The 24906-nt window shown below is 39.5% G+C and overlaps 1 long non-coding RNA gene across 3 annotated transcripts in view; it reads right to left on the bottom strand.

Annotated features, from left to right (window-relative positions):
• LOC107054413 overlaps positions 1–24906 on the bottom strand; it is a 176041-nt gene that overhangs the window by 144137 nt on the left and 6998 nt on the right. The window lies entirely within an intron of this gene.

The raw sequence follows: 24906 nt of genomic DNA, 5'->3' as shown, positions 1-24906 counted from the left end.
ATCCTGGGTGCTGTTACAGCATGCTAGCAAGATGAGAAGTGCTAGAGCCAATTGCCAAAGGTTCCCTGGCTAGCCTGAAGTTGACAGTGTCATTTCTATTCCCAGAGATAATTAAAGGCTTCCCAGAAATACTGGCTAAACTTGGTTTTGTGCCAGTCACAGATCAGGTCTGGGGACAGCAAGAGTTAGAAGAGACTGCCAAGAACCAGCTGGAATCCAAGGAGGCGTAGATGGCTGAGAAATGGGAAGTGTTGAGGGGCTGTGAGCAAAGAGAGGCTGCTGAAGAGAGAAGCTCTCTCCCCCATTCCGATCCCCCTGATATAGCAGCAATCCATCCCACTGCTGAGGACCCCCCGCCAGCGTGGGGCCCTGCAAGGAATCCCCAGCACAGGGAAGGGCTGTGCAGCAGGACAGCAGGGGCAGCAACACAGACTTAAGTCTGCAACAGCTGATCTTCATCTCCTCGAGCAAAGGCAAAATATGCAGTCTGTCATCCCTGCATCTGCTGCCTTAATCTCTTATAACCTCTGTTGGAGGCAACATCCATTTTCTGGTGGAAAAGAAATGTAGACAGGACTATACCAGTTGCCTAAAAAAAGGTGGTATAACTGAAAGCAGTCTTGAATGCTTTTCTTCTGCAAAAGGCCCAGACCAGTTCCAGCAACCAACGTCTATATTTATATTTATTGCTCTCCTGATCCAGCGCATATTTACCACGAGAGCTAATGGAGCAATATTTCTTCTCCTATCAGCACTGCCTGCTGTGGAGTCTGGGTCCTATGGCAAAGCAGTATCACGCTGTTGCACAGCTTTCCTTCCCCTCATCTGAAGTCAGTATTGCTTTTACGTCCAATTCCAAGTTTGTCTGTTCCAAGAAACTAATCTGTTTACAATATTTTTGGGGTTATGGCAGGGAATGAACCAAAAACAGTTCACAGAGACAAACGTCCCCATGTATATTAATCTTGTTGTTTTATCTAAATCTTAAAGCTCTTTTGTATCATTTACCTGAACATCCATCTTCTCCAGATGTTTAATGTTTCATGCCAGTAGCATATTGCATCTGTATCTAATAAAAGTTACTGATAATTGTTGTTAGGGAGGAGACTTTTTTTTGGATCAAGTACATTAATATTGTTGGCTTTTCAAAAGGCCACAAAATAATATAATTAATAATGAAATTAGAGAGTGAAAACAAAATTGATAGTCGTATTCTGGAAAATGCTCAATAACCAACTAATCTGTTAATAAGTACACATTAGAAATGTGCTCTAAGTCTAGACTTATCTCTCAACAAAAAATAAAAATCAGGAAAAGGGGTTAAGGATAAATAAGCTAACTAGAAACATCTGCCTTTAATATTCCATTTTGACGTCAGTGAATCTTTATTGGCCTCCCAAAATAGTATAAAGTTTTGAGAAAGAAGCAGCAAACAAAACACACTGTTATCCAGTTTTTAAAAGATCTTCCATTGATGATAAAAGTAGAAATCATCGCTATTTAATTTTTAAAAACAAGCTTTTGCTGCACTGATATGAAAGCTTGGGCCAATACACGACTTTAAGGGTTATCCTGTTTCACCTGAATATTACTTGCAGCTTTCATTAAACCTACTCACAGTCTTCATAGGATAAATATTGTTTTTCCTCTGGCTGTTTAGTTGCACTTGGAGGAGCACCAGCAGCCTGCAGCTCTTCTCTGACAGGCTACTCTCAATCTCACCTAGAAGCCCAAATCCCACTGTAACTGGAGATACAGCCTCGTAAAGCATTTCTGGTGAAGAAAGAAGCAAAAAACAGCAATGCTGTGGCTATGGAATCGCAAGCACATTAGGCAGTCCTGCAGCCTTGGCAGCTTCTTTGCCCTACTGACTGTGGAACAAATTGCATAGGGCAAAAGCTGATCCAAAGCCTTCCTATCACTAGAGTCCAGCACAGCTTCACACCAACTGAAGAGGACTCCCATATCATGCAGCTGGGACTCCAAGATGCCTCCAGAATTGGCTGGCACAAACTACCAATATGTACTTGAGACAGAAAAGCCACAGGCAGGCTGTGGTTATGCAGACCCAGTCAGTTCCACTCCCTATGCAAGCTGCATACCACTCCTGTGACTAATGGTCTGGGGCTGGGGCAGAAGGGGAGTGCAATGCAGCTAGTATTTCCTTCAGGAGGTCTCTAACACATCTGCAAAAGAAAGTGTTTGTACATCAGTTAGGAAGGATAGATTTCAGACAGCAGGAAGATGTGGCCTATTTCAGGGAAATGTAAAGCTTCTAACACCTAAGGAAGACAGAAACAGAAGGAAAGCCAGTCTGATCATGATTTTCTCTTCTGTATAAACATTTCCTTTTGAAAACCTCTTCATATCATTCCAAGCACATTTTTAATGGGTTCAGAAAAAATCCCTCCTCCTCTGCATACAGAGCAGAAAACAGAACACATTTCTGCAAGCCACAATACAAAGTTTAATGACATTCCAAGCCTGATGCACATCTAGGACTGATGATGTGGCAACAACAGTCCTGCAACAACTGGAAGTGATGGGAAGAAATGTAACTGTTCTCTAAACAAACCCCCTTTGATCTCTTTTTGCTTGGACAGAAGCGTGAGGTTGCTGCTTTCCTTGGGAATTATGAAATCACTTTCTAAAACTTAAGTTTTCTGTAAACAAGGAAAGCATTTTGTCAAAACAATGCAAAAGAAACTGTTTGAAAAATACTTGGATTTTCATAACTCTTTCATTCAGCAAATACTAATAACTGTGGTAGGTCAGTCAGGCCCTTTTTTAAAGAGACTATTGCAACCTGAATCTTCTATGATAACTACTTTTCACAATTCAATTCCAGGAATGTAAATGTTAAAGAAGTACGCTAAGATTATGGAATTTCTATGTGCCCTTTCCAGCAGCTGGTGCAGACTGCTTATAGTGATGGCTGTGCTGTAGCTGTAGTTCAGCCTGCAGGAACAGAGAGGACCCCACTGTCAACAGATCCACACACGGAGTTAACAACTCACTTTTGAACTTGGATGCACAACCACCCCACGAATTGTCCCTCATATAAATATTAAATTACATCCTTCTACATCAGCCCACACACTTCTCTCTTCCTTTACCCACAAGCCAACCCTTCTTTCAAATCTGCTAACTACCACAGCTACTTCACTGCTCTTTCAACCAAATATTCAGTTGTGTGTTCAGAGTTCAGAGCTGTATCACAGGCTTCTAATTCAGATGCTCAGCTTGAGAAATGCCGTTCACTTGCATCTCCCACAGCTTCAAATCAATGCTTGCCCCAGTTTCTTTTCCTTAATTATAGCTAAAAGCAAATACTGAATGAAATTGAGATTTTCATTTTCAAAGGCAAAAGATAAACTCCCTCAAGTTCTCTCTTCTATTACTGTTTCTCAAATTTCAAATCACTCTCTTTTAGGGCTTGTGCTGTATGCTGAGCACCAGATCAGCAGGATTCCAGCAGACCCCCCAGAACACAGCTCTCCTCAAAACCAAATTTATGTCCCTGTTTACAGCTGTCACTCTAACACAGCTTGGATGTCAGACACTGGCCGTATTTATTATCACTTCTGTCCCAATAGAGAAGGCTACAACAGAGACCCGAGTGGTTCTCTGACAAGTCTGCAATGTTTCAACTGTGTCTGTGTGTGTCTTGAAGCAAAGTTCCCTCCCTGACCCACTCAACATATTCATGATGTATTGGCCTCATGGAGACAATGGTGGTTGCTAGACGCTTTGTTTGCAAGGTGATTCTCATATTCTGAATCAAACCGCAATGTCTGATGGAGCAGCAGGGAGTGGCTATCAAGGGGAGATCTGCACCAAAAACGACCCCATAACCTCACACAAGCCTATGAAGACACACAAGATTACCAGCACGCTGCCCTATGAGATCCTTCGACCTGTGCTCAGACTTCAATGAGAAAAGGATAAAAGCTAGAAATACTAGTTTTGGCATAGAGCTCGGGATTTCTTCCCAACAGACCTTGTGTATGAGCCAAGGATAAATCCGTAAGCAGTTGTGCCAGCTCTGAAATGACCATCCTCACCAAACACAGTCAGCAGAAGCAATAAAAATGGTTGCTGTTATAAAATCCTTTGTTCTAGACTGCTGTGTTTCCCACACTCCCTAAGCAGCCTGGAGCCTTACTCTAACTTCTCAGCTCTCCCCTTAACTTTTCCATCACTGCCAACCCTGGCCACCATTTTATGCTGTCCTTGGGCAACAAAGGACATGAATGACCTTTCTTTCTTCCAATTTGATTTATCCATTATTTACTGTACATTATCTAATGCCTTCTCTATGAAAACCACACCATAAATACTGTCTTGATCTGCCAGGAAGCCTCCTGCTACTTTAATAACCCATCAGTACCTATTATATATAGCATAACACATAATGAAATCCAATAGCACATTAAAATAATTGGCAACTATTCACAGCCTTATCTTTCACCTTCTTACACTGGAAACTTGCCCATTTCACACATCTTGTACCTCCTGAGACCAATGCTTCCTTTCTCCTAACAGGAGTTTAATTGCTTTGTCCAGAAAGAAAAAAATATTCCCCTAACAAATCAGTTATGTGTTTGTTTAAAGCCTACAAGGCCTATGAATCTCTTTTATCTCACTTAGTCTTTATCTCCCTCAGTCTTTTCTAATGAAAAACAAAATAATCATTGCCTTTCAGATGACCTAGTCTGTGAAGTAAGGAACACATTACTTATTTCATGAACCTAAAGATCAAAGGGCTACAGTAGCTCAGGTTACATTCTCCAGTTGGAAGTGCATGCCTTTCTCTAATTCATTAAGAGTTAATTCCATATTTCAACTCTTCCTATTGATGAAAAACATTTATAAAAGCTTCACATACAAAAGGTTGACTCAGACATTATGTACCCTCTGCTCCAGAGTTTCCTTATTCCCATGGAATTCTCAAAATCCTCTCTATCATCCAGACTCTATCTGGATTATAGTCTTCTCATTTCTTTAATTTAAACTAATTTAAATGATCAATCTTTTGAACTGACACTCTATTTCAGTTATAATCATTGCCAGGTATCCCTTGCAAGAGGTCAAATATTTTAGTTGTCAGCAAAGTTAGTGGGAGGAACAGCACAGGTTAGGGCAGCACCACGAAGAACAGAATTTATCCTGCAAAATTTCTTTAGGCATTTTCAGATAAGTGGAAGCTGTAAGACAGAATATATGCAAATGTAGAAATATAAGTGCCCAACAGTGCTTCTGATTATTATGATAACTTCCTGAAGTGCTTCGTAAAGGTCTGTGATATGAGGATCCAAGGACAAAAGTCTGAAGTAGTGAGAAGTATAATTTTAGCTACATTACAGTGATGTGTCCTTTCATCCTTAAAACAAAAAGTATCTTGCAATTAGTAGTACTGTGGGGAAGGTATCCAGGTACCCAGTTATATGCTGAATGGCAAACCGTTTTAAGGATAGTGGGCTTAGCTGATTGTGTAATTGGTCAAAATTTCACCAGTTCAAAGAAGCTGCTTCTATTTACAAGAGCAAAGATTCAGATCCTCTCCTATGTTTATCAAATTGTCTTTAAGTAATAAGTGCATATACATATATGAACAGTTTCCTATGAATAGACACTGTAATTGAGAAAGAAGAGACTTGCTGCTTTTTCCTCCGCAGGCCTTCACATTCTTTTCAAAAGAAGCTGGATATCATTTTGTCTGCATTTGAAACATATCAAAGAGACGTGAAATAATTTACTCAGTGTAATTCCCTGCAACTATAGAAGAAAAGGACACTTTGGGTGTATACATTCCTAGCCCTCCAGGTGGTATGTACCTTCACAACTTTAAAAGGAAAATGAAAGGAAAACTGAAAACTAGAAAGTGAACACAAGGACTTTAGGGAGCCCTCATTGTATGATGCTGCAGCAATTTAGGAAACCTTCAGAGCTGCTTAAAATATGCCACTGATTTAAAGCACAATGCTTTAGAAGATAAGCAAGTCTCCATTACTGAGAGGACCCAGTCACTGACCATTGCACCCATGCACTGAGTGTTCAGAACCATCAGTCTGTATGGATAATCACAACCTTGCTCAGACATATCTGAGACTTAACTTTAATACCATAGAAAACTGTGATATTTCAGCCATTAACTCTAGTGTAAGCCTTTCAGATCTCCTGTCAGTCAAGTAAGCTTTTTCTCACCCATTTGGAAAAGCACTTCCACCAGGATGTGAAGTGTCTGATGATCTCTTCAGATCCTCCCACCCTCTCACGCCTGTTTCTGCTGGTCAGCCAGGCACAGAGCAGATGATTTCAGACCAAACAAATGAGACACAAACACATAGGTCAAACAGAATTATTTTTTTTAAAGAGAAAATGTTTAGGGTTTAAATCAATGATAACAAAGAGAATTGATAAAGTGAGATGAAAAGAATATCACTTTCTCAACCTACACACTAGCATAGCCCATTGCTATAGTACTACACATTTTCTTCCCATTGCTAAAACTCCCCAGAATCTTGTAAATCAGGCTAGTGGGAACATCCAGCCCAAAATGTGACACAGCCCAAAACGTCAGTTGCTGAAATTCATGGTGTTGTGGAATGAGTGTAGAGCGCATATGGTTGAGCTATACTTTAAGGACATTAGCAACATGTACTGGCAATTTATTCGCACCAGCTTGGATGTTTGGTATGGGTTAATTTATTACTGATTGCAGACAGCTAAGGTTGAAGATGCATAATGCTGTTACAAATACCGTGAGACTTACCAAGTAGTACTTACCTTCATAGATCTATGCTCAACAAAAAGGGAGTAAGTTAAGGTGCACTTACCTTTCTGCTTGCACAACAAACCTCACTTTCAAGGCTGTGTAGTTTTTCCATGATTACCTCTGCTAATCAAAACTCTAAAGATCTATGCATAGAACAGTTGTAGATTGGCCATGCATGGCAATCAGAAACACAAATTCCATGAATTCATTTAACATTTTTACCAGAATATTCATTTATCACTTTATTTGCCTTCTCACATCTGCCCAGACTCAGATACAACAACCTCTGAGGCAGGACTACAAGACAGTATGATACGTGGTGTGAGCTGAAGTTTCAGCTGGCCAATTGTGACCAGGGAAAAGACTGCCAGACAGAAACAACAGTTGAATGCCTGAGAAAAGGAAATTAAAACACAAAAATAGCTGCCAGTAGTGGTGTGTTTAGTAGGAAGAATTCACATAAGAGAAATAAAAGACCATCCTCTCTCCAGCCAGTCATTCACTGTCCCTACTCACTTTCCCCTACCTTCGCAGTCCTATACACACCATAGCTACACCACTGCCTAAAACTTCAATCTATCACCTCTGTACCCCAAAATGCTATGTACTGCATGAGCACAGAGCAAGTGTAATATGAGAAAAAAAGAGGGCCCAGTCTAGGAATTAAGTCTTTTTTCCACCTTTTCATTAACTTAAGTTGTAAAATATGAGCTGCTTGTTCTTACTACAAATGCAGGTACCTATGGCCACTTTTCACACAGAATGTCTGGAAGCTCTTCTACCAAAAAGATACAGTAATATTAAAAGGAGTGGAGAAAATATCAAGGCAAATATTTAGACTTCACAGACACTGGGAATAACTGCTGAAATAAGCTTATACACCGAGCACCTAATTCTGATGCAGTGCTGCTGAGATTCTGGTGTGGATTCTGTGTTAGCAATGAAGGATGGTTTCACAGCACACTATGGGATGACAGAAGCTGGGACTCTGTGTCCAGTTTCTACTGGGGTTAAACAAAGCCAATTTTATGCTGTCATTTATTCTCATTGAGGAACTGTAGCAAGAGAGATGAAACAGCAATAACTGTAAACCAGAAGATTTGAAGTGAGGCAGGACATTCACGGTTGGAATTTTGGTATGCATTACTTTGTGAATAAGTAAATATTTCTTTTCAGTAATGTAAGTCTTAAATTATAACATTTAGAACTTCAAAACCACGATGAACCTTAAAAGCTGAGCTTTGTAAACTAAGAGAAACCAAATCTTCTAAAACACTGTCCAACACCGCAGGTAACCCTTCCACTCCTTCTCTATTATTCTTTCTTGGAATAGGTAGTTCCTTCCATCGTTAAACTAAAGAATTTCTCACTGAATCATCCAAAGCATAACACTGATGAGATACAGCTAACCTGTACCGCTATCTGCTGTGGAGTGGAGGAATAAAAGCCTCCTGAAATGTAAGCTCAAAGCAATGGACCTTTTACCAGATTTGAGCAGTTGTCTTGGGAATGCAGATTTATGAATACTGATACCCTGCCTTTGTCTGCTGGAACAATGAGTCGTTCTTTTCCACATTTGCCCCTGACTATTCAACTTCTTCAGAAAACTTTTCCAATAAATATGGAATACCCTTGCAGCCAGAAGGCTTCAAGATGTCTCTGAAAAAAAACTCGTTGGACACAATCAACGAGGAAGATATTTAGACTTCACATTCAATTTAAAGTAGAGTTTGGAACTGTGGTTTGCCCTTATTGTGTTCTATTTGGAATTCAAGTAGTCAGAGAAACAAAGGCAAAATGACACATCCCCACCACTAACTGGGATTCTTCAATCCAAAATGGAAACAAGTGTAAAAGAGCATTCTCAATTGTGTTTACTGAGCTATCCTGTATATAAGCTCCGTATTCTGACATACACAAAATAATCCAACTTTAAAGAACGCAGGCACACATAGCTACTGACTATGACTGGCACCAAAACGACTTCTCTCACTAGTAATAAACTTCTTCTTTTTGTTCCTTAAGATTCCTCTATAGAAACAGAATAACTTGAATGCAGAATTTAGGCAAATTTTTAAATATCCTAATACAAGCTGTTACTGTATATGAATTTTTCTTGCCGTGGCCATTTAGTCTGTTTGATTATTCTCTATGGGAAGAAGTAATACCAATTTCACTGATTTATGACATTTTCTGAAATAAACAGCAAGAAAGGGAAAAGAAGCAGATTGTATGCATGAACAAAAAGGTAATGATAGATTTTTTCCCAAATGTTTGATCACAGTAATTTTGTTTAAATGATAGCATTTTTGAGAAGCACTCAAAAACATTTTTTTCCTTACAAAGTACTGGTTGCACCCCACGTACTGCATAAAAGAAAAGAAATGGGAATACAAAATGCAGCAGCAGCAGTTACAGAAGCCAACAAAAAAGCAGCTGAGATAATACAAAATAGACGAATCTCCCCTCTTTTTAAGTATTTAGACCATATGGAAGCTTCTATTTATACAAGTGCAAGACTTTTTCTACCATAAATACTTTTTCTATAAAAATATAAAGACTACATGGAATCTGCAAGGATTTATCATTCATTTCCTATTGTTCTTCACATAGTCACATACCTTCAGATCTAGTTTCAATTATACTTACTCACAGCTCCTGCAGGTTACATTTATTTTTTTTCTCACCATGCCAACCTCGGTGAAGCACTTTCCTACATACCACAGTTCCACTCACATAAGCTCTGTGTAACTTCTCCTGTCTCACAGTTTGAAGTCTAAGGCATGTTTCAGCCTGCGTTGTTCCCTTCCACATCTTTGTCAAGCCTACATACATACGGCTCCCACCACCTCACCTCCTGGTGGCCATGCAAAACGCACCAGGTACCTGCAGATCTCATGCTGTCTCCAGTTCTGCCTCCTCTCTGCATGCAGTAAGCTCTGTTATTATTTTTGGCTGATTGATTAAGTTCGTTTGAGTAAGAACATGCAGCCATAAGGGCTGTCCATGTAAATAATGAGAAGGGCAAAATGGAGAGGTAACACTTGTCACCAGGCTGGCATATTTGAAACAGCTAACCTATGAGGAAGACAAAAGCAATAAAAATGTTTTGTCTTTATTTCTTCCATCTCATTTTCTTCCACTTCTATCTACACTAGAATCAGGAAATGAGCTTGAAAAATTCATAGACCCAATCTAGTTGATGCCAGTGGTTGCCTAGCAGGTAAATGGCAAAGTCACGAGTATACATACCTAAATCCCCAGTCCCAGACTTACTCTAGGCCCAACCCTGTGCAGAGTATTTGACTGGTCAGCATGCTTTGAGCTGCATGAGGTCCTTTTCAGTTCAGATTGTTGCACAGCATACAGGCCACGCACCAAATATCACCCATTGCGAAAAGAGCTAGAAAAATAGTCACATTTTTCCTCCATTCACCTTCATTAGATGGTTAATTATAACTGGCCTTCAGGAAGGATCCTAGTTTCCATCCTACTTGCAGGTAGGACTGCAGACATGCATGGTCAAGCTTACTTTAGCACTGATACACAGCTAGGACATGTAGCATGAAGCCATAACAGTGTGAATTTTGATGCATATTGGCTCTCTGAGCATAACCATGGATCCATAGCACATCTATACTGAAATTGTCACCATTCAGCTTTCAATTCTGCTGCTACTCATCGCAATTATATTAAATGCCCTAGGTAGCTTTCCTATGAAATCAAATCTTTGTTATCTATACAGAGATATACTCTAAGGTATGAATTAAGTAACAGACATGTTAGTAATTTTGTCCAATAATTGTGAATAATCTTTTATAACATAATTTCTAGTCATCTTCCTCTCTTTCCAAGATTAATTTAAAGTATCCCTAAAAAGCAAATACTATTCTCAGTGCATAACATTTTCCAGGATTCCTTGATGTCTGTGTGCTTAGAAAATGCCACAGTGTAAAAAGGCCTGGTCCTACAAATTCAATTGTAAACTCTACCTGATAATATACTCCAGCTCTTAAACTGCACTTAATTTCAGACATTTACATGCCTTGCCATCTTTACTTCCTACTTCTGTATTACTGAGCTCAGTACCCAGAAAAAGTCCTAACTATAACATACTATAACATATACATTGCAATACACTGCTGACTGATGTTGAAAAAAATACCTACTGACAAAAAGTCAGCTGCTCTCTAGACTAATCTATGAGATGAATAATGATTTATTGGACAAATACAAGATTTTTAACATACAGAGCCCTGCAAAGTGCTTGCTTCTTTTCTATTGTAATCAAACTCTACACAGCAATTCTGCCCAGAGGCATGTTGTACAGTTAGTGTCAGGAAGATGGATGGAAATCTGAGCTTCATCAGAACAGTCAGACAGGACTGGAGAAAAATGTCCCTTTCCTGACATCAAAGAATCAGTAAGCAGCACTTACATTTTAAGTTCTTAGTGTGATAAATGCAGGTAGACAACATTTTAATGTTTGCTTTTATAAAATATTTCTAATTAGCTTGGCTTCTTTTTCATCTATGCAAAGTAATTTGGAGATATTTTCTCAGAACATAAGCTCATGTTCTCAGTCTATTTCTTTTTTCTAGGGTCTGCACAGACAAATTCCACAGCAACATCTGATGATAAGACCAGACTGTAGTAGCAGAGACATGTTTCAGTGATATTTACAATACGTCCCCTCTGGGCCAACCAACAAGCAATTTTTTTTTTTTTTAGAACAATAAATATTGGCAATTTTTGTGCTCCATTTAAAGATAATTTTAGCTCTTCAGTGTCATGCAAATACTCAGGGCTCTTCTCAGATGAAACTGCTATCAAGGCACTGGGAGCTCTGCCAGGAAAAGAGCAAACAAGTCTCCATAGAGAAGTTCATCTTGAGAAAGACTTCTATCGTGTAAAATAGTGCATTGTATTCATCTTTAAAAAACCAATGACAAAGTGTTTTTAAAAGTAAAAAAGAAAAGGCACTAAAACCTATTGGTTTCTGAAAGTTTCTAGATTCCCCTATATCCACCAAAATTTATGTACATTTACATTAAAATTAGGCATCATTCAGCTGCTGTTAGACCAGCTGAAGGCATCCCCACAGGCTCCCCAGTGTGTCAGATAAGGATCTTCCTATCTCTCCTGCCACTGGACCACTTCTAGGTGGTGTGGCCTGAGGGGAAAGGACAACTGTGGTTGGCAGACCATTTCCAGTATCTCTTTGGAAAAGGTTTTGGTTCATCGGAAGGGAACAGAGGGCGAAGCTACATAAGCTTCTTAACCTTTGACCAATAAAATAAAGTACTTCTGTGCTCTAAATGCCAAACTTGTCACTGTTCAATACAGCAGACACTGAGATACAAACAACACTGCAAATCAGGAGCTGGATAGGGGTATATACAGCAAGACCATTTGCCACTGCATTAGATAACCTTGACATAATCACACTATAAAAACTCCTGCTTCCTGATACACACACACAACTGAAGTTAGGAGTATCTTCTGCACTGGAAGGATGCTACAGCATTGCCAAACGAGTGGTTTCCTTGCCTGTAAAACAAGTGACACTTTGCACTGTTGGAAGAAGACTGTTGGAAAAGATGGTTCTGCAGACTGACCAAAATCAGCAAACAGATTCAAAAGAAAGGAGAGGGAAAACTTTTGTTATGGACTTAATGAGAAGAACTGCTAACTTGGTCTTGAAGTATTTCCGACGGCAAATACACCCCGTCTGTACCACAGCGGAAAAGGCTCTTCACAGACCCTGCTAAACTTAACCTCTCCTCTATGATGGAACAGTTGCCTTGCTTTGCTCAAATACCACCAGATAAAGCAAACAGCCATTAGAACCGTTCCTTAATTACAGCATAATTCAGGGGGATCTTGGCAGATGAAAATGATGTAAATATGAGATTATATTATCTAGTATTGTTATTGCAATTTTATGGTCCTGTCTGTACACAGTGTCTTAAAGCTTTGCAAGCCCTTTTCTTGTTTGGCTTTCACTGCCTTCAGGAGTCATGCTAAATTTATAATCCCTTTCATTAGCTTCTTTTTCTATCTCTTTACTTGAAGATCTGGCATGCAATGAATCAAAGGAGGGATATTTATACCCATACTGTGAGAATGTTTACAATACACAGAAAATTCTGTCTGTGGCTTTGTCTTTGTGTATTTTCAGAATAAATGACAGTTTTCTAAACGTACTGCATTACTGTTGAGCCCACAGAATCTGTATTTATGTAACTGAAATGCTTTTATTTAGGCCTTAGCAACAAGCCAAAATTTAAAAAGTATTTTAATGAATGAATCAAAAGTAGAACAGTGAAAAAAAATCTGCAACACATTACTGCTTCAAAATAAAGATTTCTGTCAATAGTCAGATACAAGGAATCTGTTTTACAAAAAAAGTAATTTTGTTATTTTTATGGCCATTATTTTAATAACAGAAACTTTGATCTCAAAACTATTTTAGCATGAAACATGAATATGGTAATAGCCAAAGTTTCCATTTAGCTGTTGCTTCATGTTCCAAGAATATTGGGTTCCACTACAAGCACTACTTAATAATTTTCATATGGTCTCCAGGAAACCTCCTAGAGATCCTGATGCACTCTTTAAGCTCGCTGAAGTTTTACTCAGGTATGCAGATTTTCAAAGTTGAGACTATCAATAACATCATTAAGGGCCTGACTTAATTTTTTCCAAGGTCACCATTTGGTTTAATGAACCTGATTTTTTATGGGAGAATGTTCCAGTTAATCATGTTGACATTATGCACACCGTGACCTCTCCAAATTTTATTTGCAGAACTCCTTAGCAAAGATAAGAAGTCATTACGTTACTCAACCATCCTGTATTAAATTCAGTCCTCAGTGAAGTTTTGGAAACAAAGGAAGCAGGTACGAATACTCCATTTCCTTGCTGCTCTTCAAAGCACTATGAAATCATAGCTGAAGCCTGTTTTATTCTAATACACTTGCCTCTTTAGGCCTACTTATGGTGTAGGTACAACATCCCACCTCCACAGAGGAGGATTCTGTAAATTTGTCCAGCACTTCCAGATGTCAAGGAGCCCTGTCTGACCACACGTGGATCAGCTCTACCACACACCTGTAATGAGTACAGTGCCTCTGGGACTGCCAGTCCGGTGATGTACGTATGAGTAAATGGATACTGATGGATTTATTGAGCACGTGCAATGCTCTACAGTACGCTGTATATCACAAGTCTAACATTTACAGAAGCATCAGTTCTGCTATACGTTCACTACTGAAATGAACCAGAAATGCTTCCGGGATTCCCAGGAGTGGATGCTGCTGGGGTTCAAGCAGCTCAGGCCAGGGAGGCTGTGGATCATATTTTCAGATAAGATCCAACACAGAGAAATTAAAGATGTGTGGCTGGCAGCACTGGGGGGTATTCTGAGCAATCAAGAGACAACCAGATTTACTTTAAAAGCCACTGTAAGAACATAATTACATCGGGGCCAGGTAGAAGATGTCTTAGAAGGAGACTGATGTTGGGTAGAATGGCACTGTGGGCTAAAATTTACTCTTCATTAAGCAATGTTTCTAATAAGCTGAAGCCTTCATCACATCCCAAATCAAACTATATGTGCATTCTTTGAGTTTCTGCACCTTTCCAAGATCCTTGAGGTGAACAGATAAATCTTACAAATGGTTATATGCCTTTAATAATACCTCTTGAAAGGAAGCCGAATGTAATAAATTCTAGTTAATCTTGATGGATGGGTTGGAAGTAAGGCATGCAAGAGACAGCAAGCAAAAGCATTAGCACCAGACATTTCCATTATCATTAAACATGCCACCCTGCCCTTGAAAGCTGATTAACATCAACACTTCAGAAAAAATACTGGAAAATCTCCAGCATCAGATGTGACCTCGCAATGCTGCAGTGCATGGTAACAGCAGAAAGCAGCGAGTCCTCTGAGAATGCTTTTTAATTTTCAGTTATGATATGCACATCATTAACATTTTAGAGGGCTCCAGAATCAGAAAGCTACTTTCTTCTCTCCAGACTCCCATCAGTAAAGAGGACATACACCTGGATTTAACTTTTTTATGAAAACAATGATACAAATATATCCCAGTTATAAGTAGAGAACTGCCACTATGGTTGAAGAGATCCCTGTGCACAGCACACTTTGGTCAAGGCACCAATCCTGACAACTGACTCCAAATTTGAGTAGCACAAAGGCAGAACCTGCTCATTCATTCTTTGAATTCAACCCTAACAAATAGGTTCTGCACTTTGAGCAACATTGGCTTAGTATAGCTTGAAGTAAATGAAGTGATTATAATACAGTTACTGACACGGGAGAAGTCTGAATCGTGTTCTTTTAGATGTTACGTCCAAGCAAGATTAACCATACTGGCAACACTGGAAAGTTTATATTGCTACTGAATGGAAATAACCTTTGTAGAGCAAAGGGCATTTGCAGCTATAAAATGGAATATTTCAGTGCAGCCACTTTTACATTTAAAATAGTGGAGTTCAGCATATGTTTCTGATCCAGTACTCCAATACAACTCATAACAAAAGGAATATTCAATTCAGAGAAAGAATGAATTGCAATGCACTCCAAAAATCCTCTCAAAGAGATGAGAAGTTCACAGTGTTTTCATTGCAAATGTTTTTCATGATGCTCAACAAACAACTTTCATGTTAAAGATTTCCAACCTCCGACCTTACTAACATTGGTAATACCCCCCCAAGCCCAGCTCGGCTCTGCCAGCTCCCTCAGCCCCTCGCCATAGCAGAGATGCTCATGTCCTTTCAGCATCTTGGTGGGCCTCCATTGTGCTCTCTCCAGTCTGTTCAGGTCTCTGTAGTGCTGGGACACCAGCACAGGACTGAGTACTCCATGTGCAGCTTCACCAGTGCTGAGCAGAAGGGAGGGATCACCTTGACCTGCTGGCAGTGCTCTGGCTGAGGCAGCCCAGGACAGTGTCAATCTTCTTCATGGCAAGAGCTCAAGTTCAGTTGTACTGCAGACATTATAATGTATGCAGTAAAGGTCTCCTTTGATGCACACAACTCAAGTGGCCTATTTTTATGCATAATTATGACATTTAAAAACATCAGGATCTTTACTGAAGGCTGGTTCTAAAAATCTCAGAGAGAACTCATCAACCACAGGCAGCTTCCACACCCCATGAACAACACGGCACCCAGGAAGTTTTGATAAATGAGTAGGGTTCTCAGTTTGCTTCTAAGCAGCTGCACCTGGATATGGGAGGACCAGCACAACATCAGGGCACTGCGGTGGGCCCTGGATTTGGGGCACAGGCAGCAATATGCTGCCTCCTGCCCCCCATGCTTCCCGCTCCTCTCCCCTAGTGATGGGGACAGGCGGCCGCCAGGCTCCGAGCACACAGCAGGACACAGGTATAGCTGTGGCAGGATGCAGCCAGCCCAGCTGCAGCAGTGCTCCCCATTCAGATGGAGGAAAACCATCTGGACTGCTCAGTTCACAACTGGGGCAGGCATTCCAGTGCAGCCAGGCTCCCACCGACTTTCACTTTGTTTCCTTTAAAGTAGACCAAGCTGCTGTCAGTTTTCCTATGACTTTCTCCTGCTTTATTTTACATCCCGTGCAAACTCTGCAAACTTTTTCCACTAGAATAAGCCAGGGAAAGAGTTTTTCCCTCGTGGCATTCAGAGAACACTGAGTTATGCAAGGAGGTTGGGATTGTTTCTAGTCTGTTTTTCTTTAATTTTCTTATTTCTTTAACAACGGTTTCTTGGGGTTTTTTTGGTTTTTTTGTTTTTAATTTCTAGGTTTTATTTGCACTAAAGCTATGGTTATTAAGTAACAAAGAAGGGTAAGAATGGAATCTTTTAGAAATTACTACTACATTTTGCAGATCCTAACTAGAATTACGGAATTAACTCAAGAGAAAGTTAGCAGAACATAGATAGCCGTTGGCTCACTGGCTCATACTAAATATGAGGATGAAAACTATCTTGACTGCACAGCCTAGCACACATCTGTGTCCACATATATTTGATTCTGTGATGCAAGCAAAATTCTCCACAATTTCAGTAAGTCATCTCTACAGCTCAATTCCATTTAGTGTCCTGCAGTTTTTAAAAGGAAAGTCCATAAATATCCCAGTAATTCTAACTTTCCTCTAGCATTAGTAGCCTGAGGAATGGGTGACAGCCTTCTGTGACTTCAGCTGCCATGGCAGTTGGTTTACACCTGTGTGTCAGATGAAAAACCAGAAAGAAGCCGCAAGAATATTTTAAAGCAAGAAAGTATCAAACAGCCAAAATAAAATTTAATAAATGTCCATACATCAGGTGATGTTCTCTGCTACCATAAGATTCTGCATTTACTGTTGCTTGGGTTTTTAAAAGAGAAAATTCCTGAGCACTGTGGCTCTGGTATCCACTTAAACATAACCAGGTTCCGCTTGACAGAAAATTGACTTTTCTTCAACCATTTACTGATGCCTTTTAAGATAAACTGCACAGTGAGAGGGATCTGTACACTTCCACAAGCAGTCTTGATCCTGGTATCAGTGCTGCTAGGAAGCAGCACGCATTAAAAGTGCAACACCTGTGTGCTCTCTCATGGGACACAGCCTTGCTATGACTTTACGTAAAGGTAGATTGGGAGACCAAAGAAAAGAATGCAATTAATTTTTTCCTAAATATCCCAAACATAACCATATAGAGGCAACCCTGAGGCCTTGTAAGTGAACATGACCTTCATGGCTATTTCTTCGCCAAAGCATCAGTGGCCACACCTTTGCTGGATATTATGGAGTGAAAATAGAACGCACCCACAGGATTTCTGTGCAACTGCTGTCTATTGACAGTATTGAATCTTACTTTTCTTCTTCATATGGAACAGTATCAACTTGATTTTTTTGAAATACCATTTTTTTTAATGGGGGAGAAGGTTATGATCTGGAAAGAAATTAATTTTTCAGCTAAGGCTCACATTATGTAACATATAAGCAGGAATCTGTATTATTCTGGGCACCTTAGGAGTAAATGAGTCCAAAGAGAGTTTTGAATTACCAAAAAAAAAAAAGTTGAAAGAAAACAAAAAGTGTTTTCAAGAGAGGTTTTTAAGTTTCAAACAGGGAATTAAAAAAATGATTGGCAATTCAAATTGCTCCTTTATGCTCCATCTAGTCATTGTGGTCACTAAACACCACATTATAACCTTGTTTGAAAGATCAGGCTCACATCCAGTCACAATTTTCGGTGCTTTTTTTATGAGGAAATACAGCAATCTCCAAGATATATTTTAAAATAAACCCCTGGATCTTCTCTCCATCTATTTTAAAACTCCTTCAATTAAGCTCTGAAGAACTGTACAACAAAATCAGATATAAACATTATGAAAACATGGCAAACAGGACTCCAGAGATTCTTTTAAAACTCTGCCATGAATGAGAGACATGGAGTGAAGCTTTTAATTCCCAGGTGAAGGTTTACGACTTCAAATAGCAAAGTTTTCACATAAATCAGAAACGTCACCATAGACGAGACTGTCTAAGAATAGAAGTGAGGCAAGGTCTGTAGGATGCAATTTTGTTTAGGAGACTGAATTATGCAGGAAAAAAAAAAAAAAAAAAAAAAAAAGACCCAAATTTGGGGCACATAAATCCTTCTTTATGTCACTGAAGGAACACTGAAGAATCCCACAAAAACTTCTTTAAAAGGACTTGTGTGCCAGAAAACTTTGTGTTCTTTCTAACTAATTGGTCTAATGAAAGACTGAAAATTACTTTGCCTAAAAAGATTGTGCTACTCTCAACAAATTGGTTACTTGGACAGCAATATGGCATTCAACTCGATTTAAAATAACTCCTACCACACTGCAAACAGACAGAAAAGAATATATATGTATTTATACAAAGATGGTACACATCCATTGGCCAAAATAACCAGAAAACATTTTCTATGTGTTTCACAAGTCACAGGACAGCTCAGTGAGAGCATTCAGCAGAAGCACCGAGATGGACATCATGATAGATGATAATGTATTCACTTCCTTTGGCAAAAGAAGAACCTAAATTGCATTACAAACATGTAAACAGAGCTGGTGCTAACATTAACAACCACAAGCATGTCTGGTTGAAAAATATTTGTCAGAAAACTTCAATGAGAAATTTCTACTGAATTATTAAAAGATATCTATCATGGCTTGCTGTCCAGTTCTACGAACAAAGTTGTTCATGAGTTCCCCCACTTCAGGTGCCGCTCTCCTACTTCTAGAGTGTGTTTGCAAGCCAAACACACTCTAGAAGGAACACTGGACCCCCAGTACGGCATTTCTGGGCTACCCATGCTAGAAAGTCCTATTCCTCCATACAGCCAAATCCTCCCCTTTTGTGGGGGTGCTCTGATTCCACTGAGTGAAGGACAATGTTAATTAATTAGCAGAGCTGAGATATGAACATAGCATCTATCTGAAGAAATTAGCTCTGGCAGAAATGATTAAAAGTATACTCAAAAATATCAAAATGCTCAGCATTTATCAGATAAAATTTCTGTTAGATTAAGAACAAGAATGTAGGACAGCCTACAGTGGTTCAGTGTATACTCAGTTATATTCAGTGTATATTCAGTTATACTACAAGTCCAAGGACTTCACACAGGTACAACAGTCCCTTCGGCCTTTGGAGGTGAGCAGCATGCAGGACTAACAACTTGGCACTTACACTCATAATTTCTGCACTGTGAACTGTTCTTAATTGTACTTTTATCCTTCTTCCCATCTCCTGCTTTTCAATCCACCTAAAACACATCAGCTAAGGGTAGCCCCCTGCAAACTAGTGTTTGCTAGTTACTAGTGCCACTTTACAGTGGCAGCTGTAGTTTTTTCCATTAAAATAATTAGTCATACAGGCTTTTTCCTTAGGGCAAACCTAGCCAGTTAATAATTAAATAACTAAATTGTTTAACTAGTTACGGGAACTCTGACCCATCCCCAGTCATCATTTGGTTTCCAATGCACTCACAGTGAACAGGCAGAGAGAAGATACGGCCACCTGCTATGGCAAGTGGCACTGCACAGCCCACTGCCAAAGCACGAGGACTGATGGAAGGGCTGCACTGCAGCACACTCCGCCCCAGTCCTGCTAACAAATCTGCAGGACTGGCAGTTTTGCTCTCCAGCACTCTGAACGCATTTCCAGATGGAAGCGTGCCTGGGAGTAACACTGACCCCTCCACTACTTCTGGGGGGAATTATGGCACAGAAACCTTTCAGATGTTATGGCAGCAGTACAAATGGTAGGAAAGCTGTACCACCCTCGGCAGGGCACAGCAGAACTGCATGGGGCCTCAGGTCCTTCACATGGATTTTTCAAAGTCACACAGACTGCAGAAGAGGCCTGCCACGTTTGGACAGAAGCCTGTTCTGAGCGAAGAGGGCTTTGTTATTTATATAAGGATGCCAAACATCTCCCTCGGGGAGGATCTAAATGTAAACTTGTTTATGTGAAATGTGAAAACTAACTGTGAACTCACAAAGTTGCCATTGCACCGTAGCAGTACAGAACAGACGCCTTCTTATTTAGGCGTCCAACTATTACCTGCAATGTGGATCTTTTCCTCAGCTGTATGTTCACAATGAATTCATTAAAAAGTCAAAACATGCAAATAGCAAACTAAACTGGACTAAATCAACCTTGAACAAGAAATGCATGGTGACTGTTGTGGAAAACATCGTGATTCTTAAAGCTTAGGAACATTCAAATCATGGAATCATAGAATGGCCTGAGCTGAAAAGGACCACAATGATCATCGAGTTTCAACCCCCTGCTATGTGCAGGGTCGCCAACCAGCAGACCAGACTGCCCAGAGCCACATCCAGCCTGGCCTTGAATGCCTCCAGGGATGGGGCATCCACAGCCTCCTTGGGCAACCTGTTCCAGTGCATCACCACCCTCTGTGTGAAATATTGTTAGCAGCACAAAAAGGTACTCCTTTCGTTGCTTTTGCATAGCAGGAGACAAAATAACTTTGACATCTCATTTCAGCACAGCACAGAACCAAGACAAGAAAGGTGACCCATATGAAGGCATCATTTATTAATGCAACCACTACTTTGTCTAGCAAGGACAAAGTTGCCTCTCTCTATGAAACCTAAGTCTGGTTTATATAAAGACTGATATTTCTTTCATAAGTCTGCCATTTCCAGAGACTAGTTTATTCTTGCTAGGATTAAGTAGATAGCATGAATAACAGGCTACAGTAGATGTCAGCCAATTAAAGTGGATCATGGCCTGATACTGATAATATAGATTCTACTGAACATAATTCAGATTTGAAAACATTAGATGTTAAAAGCAATATCTGGGATTTTGTTCCAGCCCAGTAGTAGCTCTCAAACATTTATACAATTATATACTTACACAGCTAATTTCATTTGGAGCAATGGATCTTCTAGGCTGATTTAAGGAACTCAAACATTGAGCCTTGAAGCCTATCTTGTTATTGTTTAGAAACAGTTTATAGGGAAGGAAAGAGTAGAAAACTGTTGGTGAACTATTTTGTGAGGCAGGTAAGATCTGTGTGACTGTACATCCACATAGCCCCAATTCCTCATGCTGCAGACAGCTAGTCATTTCTTCTTTAGCACGCAGGTATATTGAAAACTACTTCAAGTAATCTGTTTTTATTTTATTCAATACACTCAGAGCCTAATCCAAAACCTGTCAACGCTGATGGAAAACCAAAGTGTCATGCTACATATTTGGAGCAGTCTGAATTAAAATACTACAAGTATCTTATTTCCATTGGAGCCAATAGAAAAAAACCCCAAAAGACTCTCAAAAAACAAATTCTTCAGAAGTACTGTGGAGCAGCAGTTTCTGGTGGAGAGGAATGTTGGGCACTTATTTTCATCCAAAAGTCAGAGCAGTCACTTTATTCATTTGTAGAAAGCAACCTCCCTGCTACGTTTAATGTCACAAAAATGCTAACGGTTCATGGGGGAAATATTAGATCAATGCTAAAAAACAGCTGGGAAAGACCAGGGGAAACATTGCACAAGATCTGCAAGTACTTTGTGGAATATTTAGTTGGCACTTTTCTGGACTGTGTGTGATCATTTTCTGATATTTCTGAAGGCATGCTGGGAAAATGCTATGGGAAAATAACAGTCAAGTAGTAGAGCCATATGAAAAATATCAACAACAAATACTAATGAAAGAAGATAATTTATTCCCCAGATAAATCAATGCTATAGCAGAATTACACTGTTAGTAGCAGTATTTCTTCACAGGAAAAGCACAAGCCTAAGCTGTGTGTTATTTCTGTAACCAGTTCCCTTTATCACTACTCCCATCAAGCTTCTAGCATTCAGCTGCAAATGAAAGAGGCATCACCATGACCACATATTTCAAGAAACCCGCCAGTATCTTACCTTCCTGTGTCCTGTCATTAACTAACTTATCATTTTTTCTCTAATTTTCTGGAATGCAATCACAGATGCATTCTCTTGTGTGGAATTGAGCAGCACTTCATCAACTCACATTCACTAAATTTGTAGTTGTCTCCTCAGATCTTATCACTTGAGACAGATTTCTTCTTCAAAGTTACATTTTATATGACTACACATCAGTCTTCCCTAGCACAGCACCTACCTCTACCCTCTCCCCTTTCCTATTTTAAAGTTTTCTCTATAGGTTCATCACTTTTAAAGGTATGTAGATCATTTCCTGCTCTAATTTCCCCAGGTCACTTTGATTTTTCTCTCTTACGTGTTTTGCTTTAGTGTCTGGGAACAGACAGAGTCTTTGCCTCTGAGACAGGCATAAGTCCAGAGACGTAGAACTTCTGCAAAATGCCACCAACAGAGTGCAGATAGAGATTGAGCATTAACATTTACCATCCAAGGCCCCAGAAGGGTGTATATTCCAGTAACATGCCAACCCCTTGAGCAATAATAATATCCTGCCAAGGACAGCCAAGTAAAACCAGATGCCGTGGGTTGGAAAGATACAGAATGCTCTGGTAGAGAGTGTGATATGAGAATATAAGGAGAGAACAAGGAAACAAGTGGAGAAATAAAGGAAGAGACAGAAGAAGTGACAGTGATAGTATGAGAAAAGCAGGCTCTGTAGGAAAGAAAAGGAAGGCAGATATGGTTGCAAAAGGGAGAGAAATGCTTTTTAGACACATATGCATAAATCATGGCTAGCTATAATATCATTGCTTGTGTGAAAGTAATTTAGCCATTAGGATCTGAGACAAAAGTTAATGTTTTCTATAAATGTATGCCTTATTAAATGTTTGGGAAAATATGGAAGTACATTTGACTATATAAACCCTGATCTTTCCTTTACTACCTACAGTTCTACCCCTAATTTTGCCATTGCCATGAATGGTGCCAGCCTATTTCAATCCATCTTCAATAAATTCCTGATAATTGCATGTGTGTTAACCTTACACAGTAGATGTCAATATTGTACTTGTACATGACAACTGGGGCTAATACTAAGGGGATGAAAAATGCACAACTTAAATAAATTTCAGTAACTTGAAAATGCTCTGCATGCCTCCTGAAATAATTCCTAACACCACTTCAGTACATTAACCTTTGCCTTTAGAATTGCTATAGTCAGATAAATCATTTAACTCTACCATCAAGGCTGTTACCTTTGGCTTTTTCCATTACTTTCTATCTTGTTATTCAATTACTTAAATCAGTCACTAGAGACTACTTCATAAAACTTAAATAATCTATAAAACAACCATTTGTATACATGATTTGGTCATGATTTTTTCCACAGTCAGTCCAATTTTCTTTGTGAACTTTACCAAATTTCTCATTACATTAGGAAAAAAAAAAGTTCATTCCTACAGTAGCTAATGGAAAAACTACTGGAAGACACAAAGCTACTGCAGAATAAACACTCGTGTTTAGGTCACATCTGCCTTCAGAATCAGACACATCAATCTTTGAAGATTGGGGCTACAGGGCCAGGCTCTGGATTCAGAGTTACTTGGGTGTGTAGCAGTACAAATCCACTATGATGGCTCAGAGCCAGAAACACAGTGCAGAGCAGCCAGTGGCTTTACATAAACATGTATGAGGAAGATACGACTAGTTTGCTCTCCCCATAATATCTCTCAGCTAGAGTTCTGATGATCAAACAACAGGCAGAGATGGAAAAGCACTTTCCATCCCCTAAGTACATCTGATTAAGTAGGAAATGTTGAAAATGTTCCTAAAGCAGATTTTTCAACATGCAAGATGCTGGATGCAGTCAGAATTGTAGCTTGTAACTGGTACAAAGGTTTTGCCCTTGCCTTACATACCATAGGTGAAAAGTCTCCCCGACTTTATTGCATAAGGTCCTTCCACAAAGAACAGTTATCTTAACAAGAGAATGGAAAATTCTTGTTGCACTTTTTATGAATGCTGTCTAATGGAAAACGAATTAGCAGAACATGAAGAGTAGGTATGAGAGCAATCTCATAATGTCCCCATTGTTATAAAGCGATGAACAAACATACAGCGTTAGCCATTATGTTGAAAACGATCATTATCCTAAAATAGCCTGCAGCAGTAAACAGCCACAGAAAGGGATTTGTTACCAATCATACAACACTCTGTACTTGTTATAAGTTAGATCTCCCCCCCATACTTCGCAGGCTTCTCTGCTTTGCAGTCTGGGAGAAAGCATTGATCATAAATAAATTGCCAAGTTTTCAGCCTCCTAGCTTAGCTACACAGTGAAGAACATAAGCTGCAAGGGAAGGAGAAGGAGAAAAGAGAAGGAATACCTGTGGAACTCATATTTAAACAATTTCTGAAACTTCATTCCTGTCGTGATGTCAGTGGAAATTTTCACTGAGAAGTAGAAAACCTGAGCAACTTTGGAGACAACTGTATCAATACATTTCTTTGAGATTTGAAACTAAAAGGATTCATTCACACTGACACTCCAACTCTGTCCCTAAAGGAACGTTTGTTACAAAGGAGCCATAATGAAGGCCCAGGAGGTTGGCATTCTAGGACCATGGACCTCAGCTCTCTGGTAGTTCTCTTACTCTACTCGAGGCCCTATTTGTGTATCTACTACTTCATGTACATGCTGAATTGGGGAACAAACTGTGTAGGGCATTAA

The sequence above is a fragment of the Gallus gallus genome, chromosome 12 (genome assembly GCF_016699485.2).
Source record: "Gallus gallus isolate bGalGal1 chromosome 12, bGalGal1.mat.broiler.GRCg7b, whole genome shotgun sequence".
In the NCBI taxonomy this organism is placed as follows: domain Eukaryota; kingdom Metazoa; phylum Chordata; class Aves; order Galliformes; family Phasianidae; genus Gallus; species Gallus gallus.
This window is presented reverse-complemented; position numbering and strand designations above follow the sequence as displayed.